Genomic DNA, 15,668 nt, shown 5'->3' with positions numbered 1-15,668 from the left:
AAGAATTTCAAAGAAAACATATAAAAAAGTAAAATATGTTATACACATGCTAAAAAAGCTTACCAGAGATCACCCTAACTCTAACTTCAAACTCTACTAGATGTCAAGCTGATAACTGTCTCAGATTCAGAAACAGAACAACCATCTGGGTAGTTCATCTGTTTCTTTATATAGCACAGGCATTTTATCTCATTTCCAGGAACAGATAACAAGGAGACAAAAACTCTCTCCTCAGAATGTAATTTTAAAAATCAGGGTTTTTGCATAACCAGAGATAGAGAATTTACATTCATCTTCCCATACGCATTCCCCAAGGAAGCCACTTAACACTTTTTGTCCAAAAAATCTATTCTTGTCTGGCACATTGTTCAATATGCTCATAACACTTTCTAGGGTTCACATCGTATTTCCCCACTGGAGACACTACATACAAGCCCCAACCCTCAGTAACACATAAACTTTGCATTTAATACAATGGACCACCAAAGATACTTAAACTTAATTCAATATGGTTTCTTAAGGATATTATATGAACTGCCATATTTGTCATAAGCACAAACAAGAAGAAAACAAAGTATAAAGAGAAGAATGGCCCACAGAGTGGTAGGAAAGTGTGTCTCAAAAGTCAAGGCAAGACCATAGATGGTAACTATGTAGTTGAGTCCCTCATCTATTCCTAAATGTTTTTATGTGCATGTCCCATGCACCACATAAGAACACAGAAGCTGTTACATCAACACACACCAATCCTTGTTCTTTTCCTGTCTCCAGCTGTGGCCATGTCTTCAAAAGAAGGTGTAAAACCCTCCTAATATACCTACTTCTGCACTACTGTACCACAATGAAAAAAACAACGAGGAGTCCTAGTGGCACCTTAGAGACTAACACATTTATTTGGGCATAAGCTTTCGTGGGCTAAAACCCACTTCATCAGATGCATGGAGTGGAAAATACAGTAGAGAGGTATAACCCACAAAAGCTTATGCCCAAATAAATGTGTTAGTCTCTAAGGTGCCACAAGGACTCCTCATTATTTTTTTTAATACAATACAGACTAACATGGCTACCACTCTGAAACCTGTACCACAATGGGGACTTTTTTTCCTGCAGTACTACATAAGGCTGAGATCTCCTTAGGCACTGAAGCCTGAGGACTCCTTTTGTAATTTTTCTCTTTCTGGTGTAACTGTAGTTGCTATTTTTATTAACCAAATATTTTAGTTTAATTGCTAAGCAGAGACAAGATTAAGCCACAAAGCTTGAATTTTTCCAAGGCTTGGGAATATTCTGATCCATTCATATTCATTACCAATCTAGGTCTAGATCCAAATCCAAACTTTTCCAAAGTAGGGGGGACATTTGGATCGCCATTACAGTTTGGGCATATATATAAACAAGGTCAATTTTATAGACCCAAGAGATTCATCAGAATTTGGAGGGAAAGGGTGGTATTCAACCTAAACCTCAAAATCATGGTTGTGCATTCTTCATTTAACTATCAAAAACAACTTTACTGGGTGAATCATAAGGGGTATGTCCATCTCTGAGTTTCTCTCATGTGGAAAAAGCTCAATGCATATCTTATAGCTGTAATATCCAAATACAGCTACTTGAAAATAGCTCCTCTCATTTCCTGCCAACATCACTGAAGAGGAAGTGGGGAAAAAGTGCCTTTCATGGATGAAAGTGGATTATTTTTAGACCCTTGATCTGTCCATTGAGACCTACGTAAAAGACAGGAGGGCTGCTAAATTGAGACGCTTTCATAAGTCACTTCACCATCGTATACAGTTAAAGCTAGAATGGGTGCAGTGTTGCTGAATAAATCATTTTCTGCTAAGAAGCACTGCATATTTTTAGTGATATTACAGGATGTTCAGTCACTCTGTGGCAAGGAAGAAATCAGAGAGAGTATATAAACTGGATTTATAAAATGATTTATATATCAAACCAAAATGAATTTCCAAGCCACAAACTTTATAAAATACAGTCAGGTTATTTCTAACTACAAAGATGGGTGTAAGTGCTGAGTGCAAAATGTTCTGGGTTGCATTTTAGAGATATCACCACAAAAGACAGATTATTTGTAATTTCACAAATATAAAGTCTATCATAGAACAGCACAAAGTACTGATAGGCAGATTTATGCCTTGTGTTTATCTATCTAGCATCTGCATTGTGCCCATCACACAGTTGCCAAGTTTCCCACAAATTTCTTAAAGGTAACACAGTGTATTCCTGGAGATTTTCCACTTGGCATATTGGCATGCTGTGGGCTCTTGTTTCCTTTTCTCAGCCATCTACCTTGTCAGTCTTTTACATACCTCTTTGTTTGACCATCAGTCATTGTTTTAGCAGCAAAGTTCCCTGAAAAATAATCCATCAATTAATTAATACTTAAAATAAACAGTGAGGAAGCACTATTCTGATGAAACACCAGTCATGAAAAATTTCACCAGTGTCTGACACACGTTCTTTTAGCAAAATGATTTTTAGCAAAATGATTTTTGCTAAACACAAATTCAGGCAATAGTGAATCCTTTCTTTTTTGCTTCTTGACAAAATGGAAGTCACAGGCTCCCTCTCTAATGTGATGTTTTGTATTTAAAAAAGAATAATCCACAACACATTATCTAGCAATTTTTCTCCTTTTACTACCCTTCCTCCCCATTTTCCCAACATAAAGAGCCAATTGGTGTTGTTTGTTGTTGTTTTATTCAATAATACTTTTACATTTTCATTGCACCTGTTACCCTGAAAGATCCCAAAGTGCTTTAGTGACTCTGCATACTATTACTACACAGAACAGTCTTGCTTCTCCAGATAGCATAGGGAGTGCTGATATTCAAGTTCAGATAATCAAGGATCCAAATAATTGATAGAATTTGCAATAAAATTAATCTATATCAAGGAGGTTGGCTTTTTTTTATAACAGGGAATTTTGGTTAAAATATCAGTGCCCTTACCCACCAGAATTTTATCTAGGAGTCATGCAGAGAGGACAGGAAAGGTTTTAAATAGAGATCATAATGTCAATAACAGAGAAGTCAGAAAGGAAATGACTCACATCAGCAAAGTCAGACAGGTTTGTTTCATTGTCCCTCCTGCAACCTGTGCTCCCCTCCAAGTTCTGTGCAGGTTACAAGGTTGATGAACAGAAGATTACAAAGTAGTGAATAACATAGTGAGAAAGAGGAGGAACTTGGTGAGAAAGAAGGGTTGATACTCCACTGCTTGAAAACTTTTGTCAGCTTTCACACTAGTTCACAGAGTGCGGTTTGGGTGTAAAACTACCAAATCAGAATGCTAGCAGCCTACTCCCAGTTGTATACATAATGGCACAAAGGGCAAGACATTGGCCCATGCATATCAGGAATAATGCAGTGTTTAAGAAGGACCGCTTGAGAAAGTAACCAAGATGATGAGCAGGGAGTCAGACCAAAGCTGGAAGTCAAAGGAGAAGGTTTGTGAAAGGTAGTGACTCATAGAAGAGGAAAGATAAGTTGTTTAGGAAAATGGTAGAAGAGAGGAAGAAGGAGAGCTGGGAATTGAAGCCTCGGAGAAATGAGATTGGGCATGTGGGAGCAGGATAGGAGGAGTCTGAATGCCCAGTGTGTGGAAAGGAGGATAGAAGTGAAGGACAGAATGGACTTCAGAAGAGGATAAAATGAGGTTGGGGGGGAGAAGGAAGAGATTGAAAACAACAAATGAAAAGGAAAATCCCAATGACACTGCCTGGCCTTTTCATCATGACAGTGCGAGGAGAGGCCACTGAATATACTGAGATGCTTGCATGAAATGCCTTTGAAGAAATCAAAAGGTGCTACAGAAAGTGGTCTTGACTGAGAAGGGCTGCACTGCAATTCCCCTGCAATGGCTCAGCATTGCAGTGAGGTGTCCTATGCTGCTGGTGGTGCCAGCTTTTAAAGTGAAGTCCTGACCACTTTTAGTCATTGAAGATAAAGTCACATTAGTGTGGGTGAGGTGTCCAAATTCCAGCTTCTCAACTACTCACCTAAAATACATTGTAACTTCATTCAGCTACATTATTATGTAAGAGGAAAGATGATCCAGTGTTTAGGGACTTGTGAATCCAGCTCTGACACACAGACTTCCTGAGCCACCTTTGGCAAGTCAATTAGTCTTGCTGGGCTTCAGCTCTCCATCTGTAAAATAGCACTTCTTTATCTCACAGGGATGGTGTGAGGATACATACATTAAAGACTGATACTATAGAAATGGGAGAGGGGTATATAAGTACATAATTAGATGGAGGCTCTTGTCCTAAGTGTTGTGCAGAATTCTTACTGTGTCCTACCTCAAAAGTTCCTTGAGCTCAGTGAGGAGTATGTGTATGTGAAATGACTTCCAGCAGAATTTTTATATTAGAGTTGGCTGAAAAAACAAATTCCATTTCGTGGATTTTTTTCCCGAACCAGATCAAAACCGAGAGAATTTTAAATTTTTCACACACACACACACAAGCAGTACACTGACTAGACAATAGTCCAGTCAGCCTCCTCACTTGGGATCTAGAAAACACAGTGATTTAGTGCTTCACCTGATTCAGACCGGCCTCTTTCATATGCCACAGGTCTATAGAGTCAGTCTCCGGCCCAAAGCACATTTAATTCTTTATACAAAGAGAAACAGCTGTAACAGGAAAGGTTGAGTCTATAGCCCCATGGTTAGGACACGCCTTTGGGATATAGGAGATGCAGGTTCAAATCAGGCTAGACCAGGGACTTGAATGAGGGGGTATGAGTACACTGGAATAAAAAGCCCATGGCATCTTGGGCTGTGAGGCTAAAAATAGCAGTGTAGGCTTTTGGACTCAGTGACCCTCCCCCATCATGGGGTCTCAAAGCGCAGGCTTGATCCTGAACATCTATACTATAATGTTATAGCCCTGCAAGCTCAAGTCAGCTGACCAGGCAGTTATTATAGTATAGATGTATATCTCCTACATCTCAGGTGTGTACCATAGCCACTGAGCTATTGGCTAGTCTGGGACTCTTTTGGTCAGTTCCATCCTGGATGTGAGAAACTTCCCTCTCCTCCACCATCAACCCCCACCCCATTTCAGTTCACAGTTTTGGTTTTGATTAATGAGCATTTAAAAAAATATATTAAAAAAATCTCAACTGACTCTAGTTTTATATATCCTTTTGGATGAGCTTTTCAAAGGACTTTAAGGAAGTTAAGTGCTCCAAAACCAATGGGAGTTGGGTGCCTATTTCCTTTAGGTTTCTTTGAAAATTCTAAGCTGTATAAATATATGTAAGATATTATTTATTTATTATTTTATAACCTTGCCATCGGTAAATGGATTTTATGCTATCAGAAATCTTTTCCCCCCTGAACATCAACAATTTTGAATTTTAACTTGTTAAATAAATTTTAAAAATCCAACAAACTTTTAAATGTTATTGAATCATTGCAATTTTTACAGTATTTTAAAATACTTAGAAGTTCAATAACATACCTAGAAATACATACATAACATACACAAAAACATACATAACAATAACCAGTTGGTCTCATTCTATGAATTTTTTATGAACTGCTCATGGGATGGGAGGCTTTTAACATGCAATATATAAAGAAAATGATCAATTTTGCATGGATGAACATGGTACTAGGACACAGAGGAGAAGGTGCTAATGTGAAGTGGATTAACAGGGGAACATGTGGCTATTTCAGAAGCTTATGTCCCACTGTGTTTGCCTGTCAGACAGTAGCGCAGACACTTGCCCTAGGTAATGCACATAGGCAAGAGCATCAGGAAAACATGACTTAAGGAAAGCAAACTGATTAAATGGGAATGCTTTCAGTGATTAACCCTTTAAAGGGACACAGAGCGTAGTGACAATCTGTGGATTTCCCCACTGCAGGAGGTCTTTGAGGTAAATTCTGTGTGGGGAGGCTACACATATGCCACATAAATGTAGAGAGGTAAGCAAAATGTCTTAATTAACATCTCCCCTCCACTTTTTGCCAGGATCAGGGTTCATCTCTTCCACTCAACCACTTTTGCCTAGCAGGAAGCAAACTACTTCTCCCCTTCAACTCAGCTACTGCATCACTACTGAAGGCTAGTCCTAAAATACCTATAACCCCAGGAGGGCTTGTCATGATCTGTGAATCCTCTGAGATGAAAAGAGCACCCTGAAATTCCCACCCACAGAGCCTTACTCTTATTCATGTCGGTCATTGCTATGGCTGGAACCCGATAGTTATATAAGGTGTCAAAAAATAAGTCCCTATCTTCTGTATTACTCATCAGCACTGTGACATTGTAACAGGGTGGATCCCTGGTCCGGGGTTTGAAGGGGTTAGAAAGTGGCCTGACAGGGCTGAGCTGATTAGGGAAGTGGCTGCAGCTGGGGGCCACGCCCCAAACTGAGGAGCAGGGCCTTATAGAAGGCAGGGAAGCCAGAAGCCCAGACAGTCTCTCTCTGGCTCTAGAGAGAGACGGGCCTGGCTGCTTAGGAGCTTGAGACTAGACACCTGAGTGCAGCAGGGCTGGGGAAGGCTGAGGAGCCGGGGAGCTCCAGCCTAGACAGCCCCAGGCTGCGGCCTAGCAGGGGGCCAATAGGTACTGGGGGTTGCAGAGGGCAACCTAGGGGTAGGCCAAGGCAGCAGGTCCAAACCCAACTTTGCCTGTGATGAGTAGGCTGATACTGCAGTCTGCCCCAGAGTGTGGGGCTAGACAATGACTGGCAGTAGCCAAATACTGAGGCAAGGTAGAGATAGAGGGTGGGGGTTCCCTGAGAGAGAAAGGGAGACCCAGAGAGAAAGGGGTTGCTGCTAGGGGGCAGCGCCCCATGTAAAAGGGCACCGGGTCCAGGGAGGGACACGGGGGCCTACGAACAGGTGGATCACCGGCCTGCAGAGGGTGCTCCAGGGCTGGACTGAGCTAAATTTGGAGAGCTACCAGTAGGAGGCACCGCAGGGGTGAGTCAACCCGTTTACAGACATCATCTGCATGAATGAAGATTTTCAGACAGAGTGAAATTCCTCTCCCCCAATCCATGCATTTGAACCCCATGCACAGTCTGCTGTAAAGAATCCAGAGAAAAGAACAATTCAACAAAGGACTCAAAGGGCGATCTTGTCTTACCCCAGAATGTACCCAGGTAGCATCTCCTCTTTTCCCATTTACTAAAGGATTGCGTAAACATACAAGATTCATAGCTCGATAGTATACTATATCTCTAGGTACTGTATGGTGATGCAATATTGAGCTAGAGTGAACCTGCCTTACTTATGGTTGGTTCTATAAACAGCTTTTGCCTGATCCAAGGCCAAAACATAACCCTCCCATTTTCCATGTCACCCAATTTCAAACACACCCTGAAAAGTGCACAAAGTGTCTGCAACTATGCAATGTTTGACTGCATTAGACAGACTAGGATGTAATAATTTCCTTGCTATTTCCTTCGATCTTTTGGCTAAAATGGAAGCCAAATTTTTGCAATCCATGTTCAAAAGGGAATAGGTCTCCTCCTATACCTGATATCTTCCAAATACCCTTTTTTCTTGCAAAACAAAACCACAAAAGGACTTCATAAAAGGAAGATCCTAATATGCCTGTGGTTTCAGTATTTTTGACAGCCCATTAAAGTATCATAAAGAGGGGGAACAAAGAACTTTTGATAAAATTCTGCTCTCAAATATCAGTTCCAGGGCAATACCTTCTTCATTGACAAGATAGCTGCTCTCTTGGCTAGGTCTACACTGTGGGGGGGCGGGGGGAAGTCGACCTAAGATACGCAACTTTAGCTATGCAAATAGCGTAGCTGAAGTCAGCGTATTTTAGGTCGATTTACCTGGCCATGAGGACAGCAGCGAGTCGACCGCTGCCACTCCCCCATCAACTCCGCTTCTGCCTCTCACTGCGGTGGAGTTCCGGAGTCGACGGCAGAGCACTCGGGGATCGATTTTATCGCATCTACATTAGACCTGATAAATCAATCCCCAATAGATCGATCACTACGCGCTGATCCGGCAGGTAGTGTAGACATACCCTAGTGTCTCTTTCCTCTTTCTCCCTCATATGATTACTAGACTGACATTTTCTAAAGAGCAATCAGATATAGGTTAGTATTCCCATACTGGCACATTTGTCTCCTGGTATTTGATGGTATCTCTTGGCTGAAAAAGTCTTACCTTCACTCCAGATCTTCACCAACAACAGCTACAGCTAAAACCGAATGCTTCTCCTCCATAATCTAAGACAGACCCCTGGAAAGTGGTGCCACTTCAGTGCAATTATATAAGAGCCATGTCATACAAAGATATAATGGGTAAAGACAAATATCAGGATCAATTTCTTGCTCAACAACTCAAAGTAGTTAAGTCAAATTCAGACCTGAAATAACTGGTGCTACTCAGTGAAGTGAATTTGTCCCTATGCTTCCTAAATTTAACCCTAAACAGTTAGCAATCAGTTCTTCAGGCAACTTCAGAAACATAAAATGGTCAAATCTCACATACCCCCACAAACACCAGCTTCCTTGTTCCTCACCTCCCTAAGTAAGGCAGAAATATTGTGATTCATTTCAAAACTCAGAAGAACTGTATAGTTCTTCTGCAGTGGGACCTGACACTCAGGCCCGGTTTGTCAAAATGTTCACAGAAGTTTCTTTCAGCAAACCTGAGCAAGTTTGAACCAAGCTGGGTCTGAATCTCGAGCAACCATAGGTCATATTTCAGCCAATTCTGGGTTAAGTGATGGTTTTGGGTGAAAACCAGCAAAACTTGGCAATTTCAGATAAGTTTTACTCTGGTTTTGAATTCTTCTAAAACAGACATGGGCAAACTATGGCCTGCGGGCCACATCTGGCCCACGGGACCATCCTGCCCGGCCCCTGAGTTCCTGGCCGGGGAGCCTAGTCCCCAGCCCCTCCTTCGCTGTCCCCCCTCCCCTGACGCTGCACGGGCCGCACTCTGGCCTGCCACTCCTGCTGGACAGCATGGGGAGCACAGCTGGCTCTAGCCGGGTGTCACGGCTGCAAGCTCCTGCTGCTGGCAAAGGGGCAGGGAGCAGGGGGGTTGGGTAAGGGAGTGAGGGGTCCTGGGGAGCAGTCAGGAGGAGGGGGCAGTTGGATGGGGTGGAGGTTCTGGGGGGCGGTCAAGGGATAGGGAACAGGGAGGGTTGAGAGTGGGAGTGCCGGGGGGCCTGTCAGGGTGCGGGGATATGGCTAGGGGTTGGGAGGGTAGTCAGGGGACAGGGAGCGGGGAGGTTGGATAAGGGGGTGGGATACCAGGGGGCAGTTAGGGGTGGGAGTCCAGGGAGGGGGTGGTCAGGGGATGAGAAGCAGAGGGCGGTTGGATAGGAGGTGGGAGTCTCGGGGGGCCTGCCAGGGAGTGGAGGTGTGGATGGGGGTCGAGGCAGTCAGGGGACAAGGAGCAGGGTGGGGTTGGATGGGTTGGGAGCTCTGAGCGGGGCAGTCAGGGGGTGGGAAGTGGGAGGGGGCGGAGGGCCAGGCTATTTGGGGAGGCACAGTTGCACAACCCCGATGTGGCCCTCAGGCCAAAAAGTTTGCCCACCCCATTCTAAAAGTTTCACTCAAAAGTGAATGTAAGGAAAAGTTCAGAGCTGATGTACGTAGGTGCAACTGCACTGACTTCCGTTAAGACGTACCCATTTCACAAGATTTCTATTTGTTCCAAGAGGCAAAAATCTCCATAAAAAACAAAATCCTCTCCCCAAAATGATGCGTATGAACCCATGAAGTTGTTGGATGTTTTTATTTTATTTGTTCATTCACTGAATATTAAGTGAGCTTCTCCGAATTAATACCCATTTGCCTTGATGAAGAAACCTCATATTTCTAACATAATTGTTCCTTTAACATGTCTTAATTTTAATAGACTCTGCTATGAGTCAGATTACAGCAATAAATCCACTCAATCCAAAAGATGTACAATGCAATCATCTAATTGAGAAGTATAGAGTTTCACTAGGTATTATCTAGGGACTGGATGGCTCATTGGGCTAGTAAAGCTTTTGACCTTTAGACCTTAATTGAAATTGGACCAGGGAGACTAGAATGATTAAGACAAGCTGGTTATAAAAAAAGAAGTGCTGACTGGAGTCTGATCATTTCAGCTCAGCTCCAAGAGGCCTGATGTTCGCAAGTGCAAACTTACACACACTTGTCACAAGGTTGATTTAGACAAATGGAATGCATTCAAAAGGGATGAACATTGCTTAAATATCTCAGGAGTTAAAATGAATGAACCAGAGTTAAGAGTATCTCTTTCAGGTCAGGTGTACATTCAGCTGAAAGTGGATTTACCCAATATCCATGCCTATTGTGATTGTAACTTGTCATTTTCTATTTAATCTGGGAAACTGGGACATTTAGGGGGAAGCTGAATGCTGTACATATATATTTAGGGTTTTATGGACTAAGTAGAAGAAGTATCTGAATTCCTATATCTGCTATCAACTTTAGTGGGTTGTGGGTTCTCACCTCCTGTGAAAATTTGGGTACTCTTTCAGCATCTGGAACAATCTCTTAAGGTCTCTGGCTCTCTAAGGTCTCATTGACACACACTAGTTGTACCGCTTTAACTATGTTGGCACAGGACAAAGTTTTTTGTATCATGTTGGTTAAAGGTGTAATTTTTTTTTACCAAAATAGTTAAAATGGTACAACCTCCCTTGTATGGATGCAAATATATTGATATAAAGGTGCTTTATACTGGTGTATCTATTCCCATAGAGGGAGCAGAATAAGTACCACTATAAGTCGCCTTCCATGTTCACTAGGTATTGTACCAATATAGCTATTTTGTTTTAAAAAAAAGTCACCCTCTAACTGAAATAGCTACTATGGTACAAAAAACATGCATACACCAGGCCTTAGGGTTTGTTGACATGTGGAGTTGCAAAGCTTTAACATGACATAGGATTTTAAGATGACCTAGTTAAAGTGGTCCAAAAGGCCCATGTGAACACTCTTATTTTGGTTTAAACCATTTTAATTCAGGTTTAGCTTAAGTTGTTTAGGAACAGGTTTTAGCCAAATTGAAATAAAAGTGTCCACACAGGTATTTGCCCTGGTTTAATTAAATAAGTTTGCTTAAACCAGTACAGGTTTCTGGGTTGCAAAGGCCACACATTAATTCATTTCCATTAGCAAGACTATAGCTCTCAGATTCCAGTCAAGTCTGAGATACCACAAAGGTTTTGATAAGATTAATGATGACATAAAAAGGGATTTTGTTGAAGAGCTGCTACTGTCAAACAAAAAATTAGGCTTTTTCTCTTCTTTTATCCAGGTCATTATTTCAGGAACGTAAATTTATTAGAAGTCTCATTTGTTTTATTCATTTTGTATTTATTTCAGTCCTCTAAATCATCTTTATGTGTCCCATTTTTCTAACACATGGCCTCCACAAATTTAAATCCTCCCAGGGATGTGTGGACTTCAGAAATACTGAGCCACAAATAGAAAGTCTTGCCCTCATCTGGCATTTCTGAGATTTATAAATTAGCAGTCTTCTATTCTAATGTTTGGCTAAATCCATTAGGCTGACAATCAGGGCAGCAGTTGAAGACACCATTGCACTACAAGTCAAGTAGACAGGGGTGAGCAGTCTAAGTGTGCTGAACCATCACTGTCTGCATAATACTTCCATTCCTAGCTGACCCAAGGCATTCATAATAGAGAGGATTGGCACTCTATATCAGATACATTGATCATCAACCCCAATGCTTTCTATTTCTGACCAACACCCAATGCTTCATTGGAAAGTGACAGACATTTTCTGATGTTATTCACTTGGCTATTTGTGCAAGGTTGTCAATGGGGATATACAGGTGAGGGCAAAGAATAATCTTTTGCTGCAGTTCTTTTACATTTATTTGTAACCAATTATCTTTTTTTCACAAGTTTAAAATAGTCAGGAACATAATAGCATAAAAAACCAGGAATGCAAATGTAATGGTGTTCAAGTTGGGGTTGAACTTTTGAGCTCATGGTATTTAAATGAGTACAAAACTAGGCAACGCAGGTTTGCCTATCCTTTCTGAAAAGCACTTTTGAGATGAAAAACTCATGAGATGCTATATATATTATTATTCTCCAAGCTAAACTGAACCTCTGAACTTTTGATGGGCTACTTTTTAACTAAAATACTAAACTGACTGACTTGTTCAGGGAGGAAAACAAATCACTGTACATTATATTTTCATAGATGTTAAATCCAGAGGGGTCCATTATGGTAATCTAATCTGACCTCCAGAATAAGAGGTTGTAGAATTTCACTCAATGATTCCTGCATTTAGCCCAGCAACCTGTAGTTGAAATAAGGCATATTTTTTTAGAAAGACATTTTTAAGATTTGATGCTATTTTTAAAGCATTCCCAGGATTTAAGAAGTTCTTTCAGAAAAGTATCACCTTATTTCTCCAACAGCATTCTGTGCTTTACAGAACAATTACCTGGGTCAGCAGAAAAAACAGTAGATATGTGTCAGTCACTTTCTTACGTAGTGTTTGTAAGGAGGGGTATATTTTATCCTCTGAATGTCATATCCCAGGCCTATCAATAGTCAGTGCCATGATAAAGTGGGATGGTGTAAATGAGAAAGGATTTATGGCTTTCCCTATACAGCTAGGATTACTGCTTAAATTAATGCAGTGCTGAAGGAGTGGCTGATCTAAAAATATCAACCTGAAACTTCAGTCTCTTACTGCCTGTTCTGAGCATAAAGGTGGTGGGACCCTTTCCCCCTCGCATTCTCCCCCAACATCATGGATGTGAGGAAATACATTTCCTTAAACAAAACTCAGGATCCCAACTATGTCAGTCATCCAAGAGGGTGTAAAGTCTAAGGGTTGTTGCAGACAGCAAATAACAACCCTAAAATCAAGTTGTTTATCTCATTATGCCATGCAAATATGATGTGCTCCTGTGCCAATGATTACATTTCTTCTCATACAAGTCCCTGAGATCTTTCAGTGCCATCCTTCTTTAATAAAATAAATCAAACAGATCAAAATATCCTGCAGTATCAGAATTCAGAAAGCAATTATAGAAACTCCAAATGCTAAGTGCCCTAACTAACACAGGTCTGTTTGCTGTGATTAGATGGCACCGTTGCAATAAATGAATGCTGTGATATGTAAGGCTCTGGACTTGAACTCAGAAAATGTAGGTGCATTCCTGCTTCTGCTACAGACATCCTCAGTCAAGTAAGACAAAGGGACAATCTAATCATTACGTAATATATATACATATAAATTCCATACAAAGTAAGTGACTGAACTTTGAAACACAAAAATGGACAATGGAACAGACTGAGGTTCACCAATGCCCCAGGAGCTCTGCAATGACAGGAAAGCAAGTATGCAAGATATACCCAACTGATAATGAATGAATGTTAGTAAGTCAGGAAGGAAAAGGCAAAACAAATAAACAAAGTGATAAGGTCTTTGTCAATATTTTATGCAGGAAAATTCCCGTGTGACCTCAGTTCTGATGTTCAGTTCAACTCAGTGCATGTGAATTTATAGAGTAAATGTATATTTTTAAAAAAATCCCAAAGACTTTCTCAGAAGACTCACATAAATCAATAGCAGTTTAGCCTAAGTAAGGACTTCAGAATTTGGCCCCATATTTGTTAAAGGAAAACAACTCCTCTCTCAAATTATTCCAATCCTCTGAATTTCCCACCATGGCCTATCTCCTCTATGTTCTTCTTTACGTGCCCAATCTTACAAAAACTTAAGCATACAAGTATCACATGACCATTGCTATTACCGATAACACAGATCCTGCGAGCTGTTCTAGGCAGGAAGTTTGCTGTGGCCATACCAAAAAGTTTCAGGACTGGGGACTTAGACTGTAAACTTCTGAGGGCAGAAACTGTCTTCATACCGTATACAGCACAAAACACATTGCTTTTAAATAAACAGTTAATAATTGTGAGACTAATCTTCGTTTTGCTCCGACCACCATTTGGCAGTTAAAGTATGAAGCATTTATCGCCATGAATAAAATATAACATAGATTTATTGACATAGTGGCAGGGGGTTGCAGGAAAAGGTGGTTTTGAGGATGTTTAAAGGCTAGTGTATGGCACCATCCCCTTGCTATTACAGAATGACATCTTTGTTTTTAATGTAAAGCTTTAAAAAATCACTTTTATTTAGCATTAATATTCTTATAATGATTGTTTAACAGGTATTAATAAAGGATGCAGCAGTGTCTACTAATGTCACCTCTTAAGCAAGATGGCTGCCACAACCAGCTGGAGGCTCAGTGCCAATTTGAAAATGTTATCTTGAAAATACATTTCACAGTTCATTTCACAGCTATGGCCAGACATGCCTCTTACCTCTACGATTTGAAAATATCTGGGCTGAGCAAAATGGACAGATGGAAATCCGAAAACTTGTTTATTCTGATCTTTCAGAAACCATTGCTCTGCATGAGCCAAATTCATTGCTGGTGTAAACTGGTTCAGCTTCACTGAAGTCAGTGGAGCTCTGTTAATTTACACGAGGAGAGAATTGTAGCCCTTTAATTTCATACTGTATTTCACTCTCTGACTTTCTCTTTTTTGTTTGTTTTTATAGTGATAGTGTCTCATCAGGCAGGTCTACACATAGTTTTTGAACACACTGAACTATATCAATATACACACCAATATCGTTAAATCAGTGCAAAAGCTGTGTGTCATAGACAAGAGCTTACTAAGCTGCCATCATGCAGGTATTTCAAATCTTGCCTTGAAAACGACAGCAAGCATTAATGTCTCACTATTTATTCTGAACATTCAGAAAAAATGTGCCTTGCTTAGAAAGACACTATAACCTGTTCTCTTATTATACTTCCCTCTATATAGGTATCAAGACACTCCACACATATAGCAGCCCCTAGACCTCTGAAATATCTGTTTATAATTAGAAGATCTTTGAGCTTCAAAGGCACAAATATATTTCTATAGCAGCCAGTGCTGGAAGTGAGAAGGAAGAAGCAGGCAGCTCTGAGTGCCAGTAATTTACTAGAATTCCATAAAGGGAAAAAAAATGGTCTCACTTTTCAAGACTAAGAAAAAAATCCAATGTACACATTGAAAGAGGAAGAATAAAAGCAAGAGGCTTATTAAAGACTTAGGCTGGAACTGTTGTGCAGTGCTCACTCCTGCACTCTCTGACCCATGCTGTAACATTATAGAAACTCCTCAGCTCTACAGCCTTCCCCTGGGCTCTGAACCCCAGCTCAGATGAACACGGCAGAATTACAAGCAGTCCCCTGGTTTCCCATCTCCCTCTGTGTGGTACTCCCCAGCTGAGCATTACAAGAGTTTACCTGCTTTTGATTCTCCCTTTGAGTACTGCCTACACTATGATTGAAAGGGTGGGGGGGATCCTTTTTAAATAAAAAGGTAACAAAGTTAGAAATAAGCCCAAACCAAAATGCTGCATCCTAACACTCTGAAACTTGGGGAAAATTTGAATTTTAGTCTTAGATCCGTATCTAAACTTGGCATATGGCCCTATTTCAGGACCCAACCAAACCTGGGATCTGAGTACACCTGAACTTTGGGGCAGTTCAGATCCAGATCAGCCCCATTTCTAAAGAAAAGCATCTCTTGCTGTGCTGAGATTGATACGCGGACAGAAGAAGATGAATGTAACTCCC

The 15,668-nt window shown here is 40.9% G+C and overlaps 1 protein-coding gene across 1 annotated transcript in view; it reads left to right on the top strand.

Annotated features, from left to right (window-relative positions):
* The window catches only part of LOC120403947 (60S ribosomal protein L37-like), a 79,975-nt gene that overhangs the window by 38,697 nt on the left and 25,610 nt on the right, over positions 1 to 15,668 (top strand). The window lies entirely within an intron of this gene.

Source organism: Mauremys reevesii, linkage group 4 (assembly GCF_016161935.1).
Source record: "Mauremys reevesii isolate NIE-2019 linkage group 4, ASM1616193v1, whole genome shotgun sequence".
NCBI lineage: Eukaryota > Metazoa > Chordata > Testudines > Geoemydidae > Mauremys > Mauremys reevesii.
The sequence above is the reverse complement of the archived record's forward strand: the minus strand, read 5'-3'. Positions and strand labels throughout refer to the sequence as shown.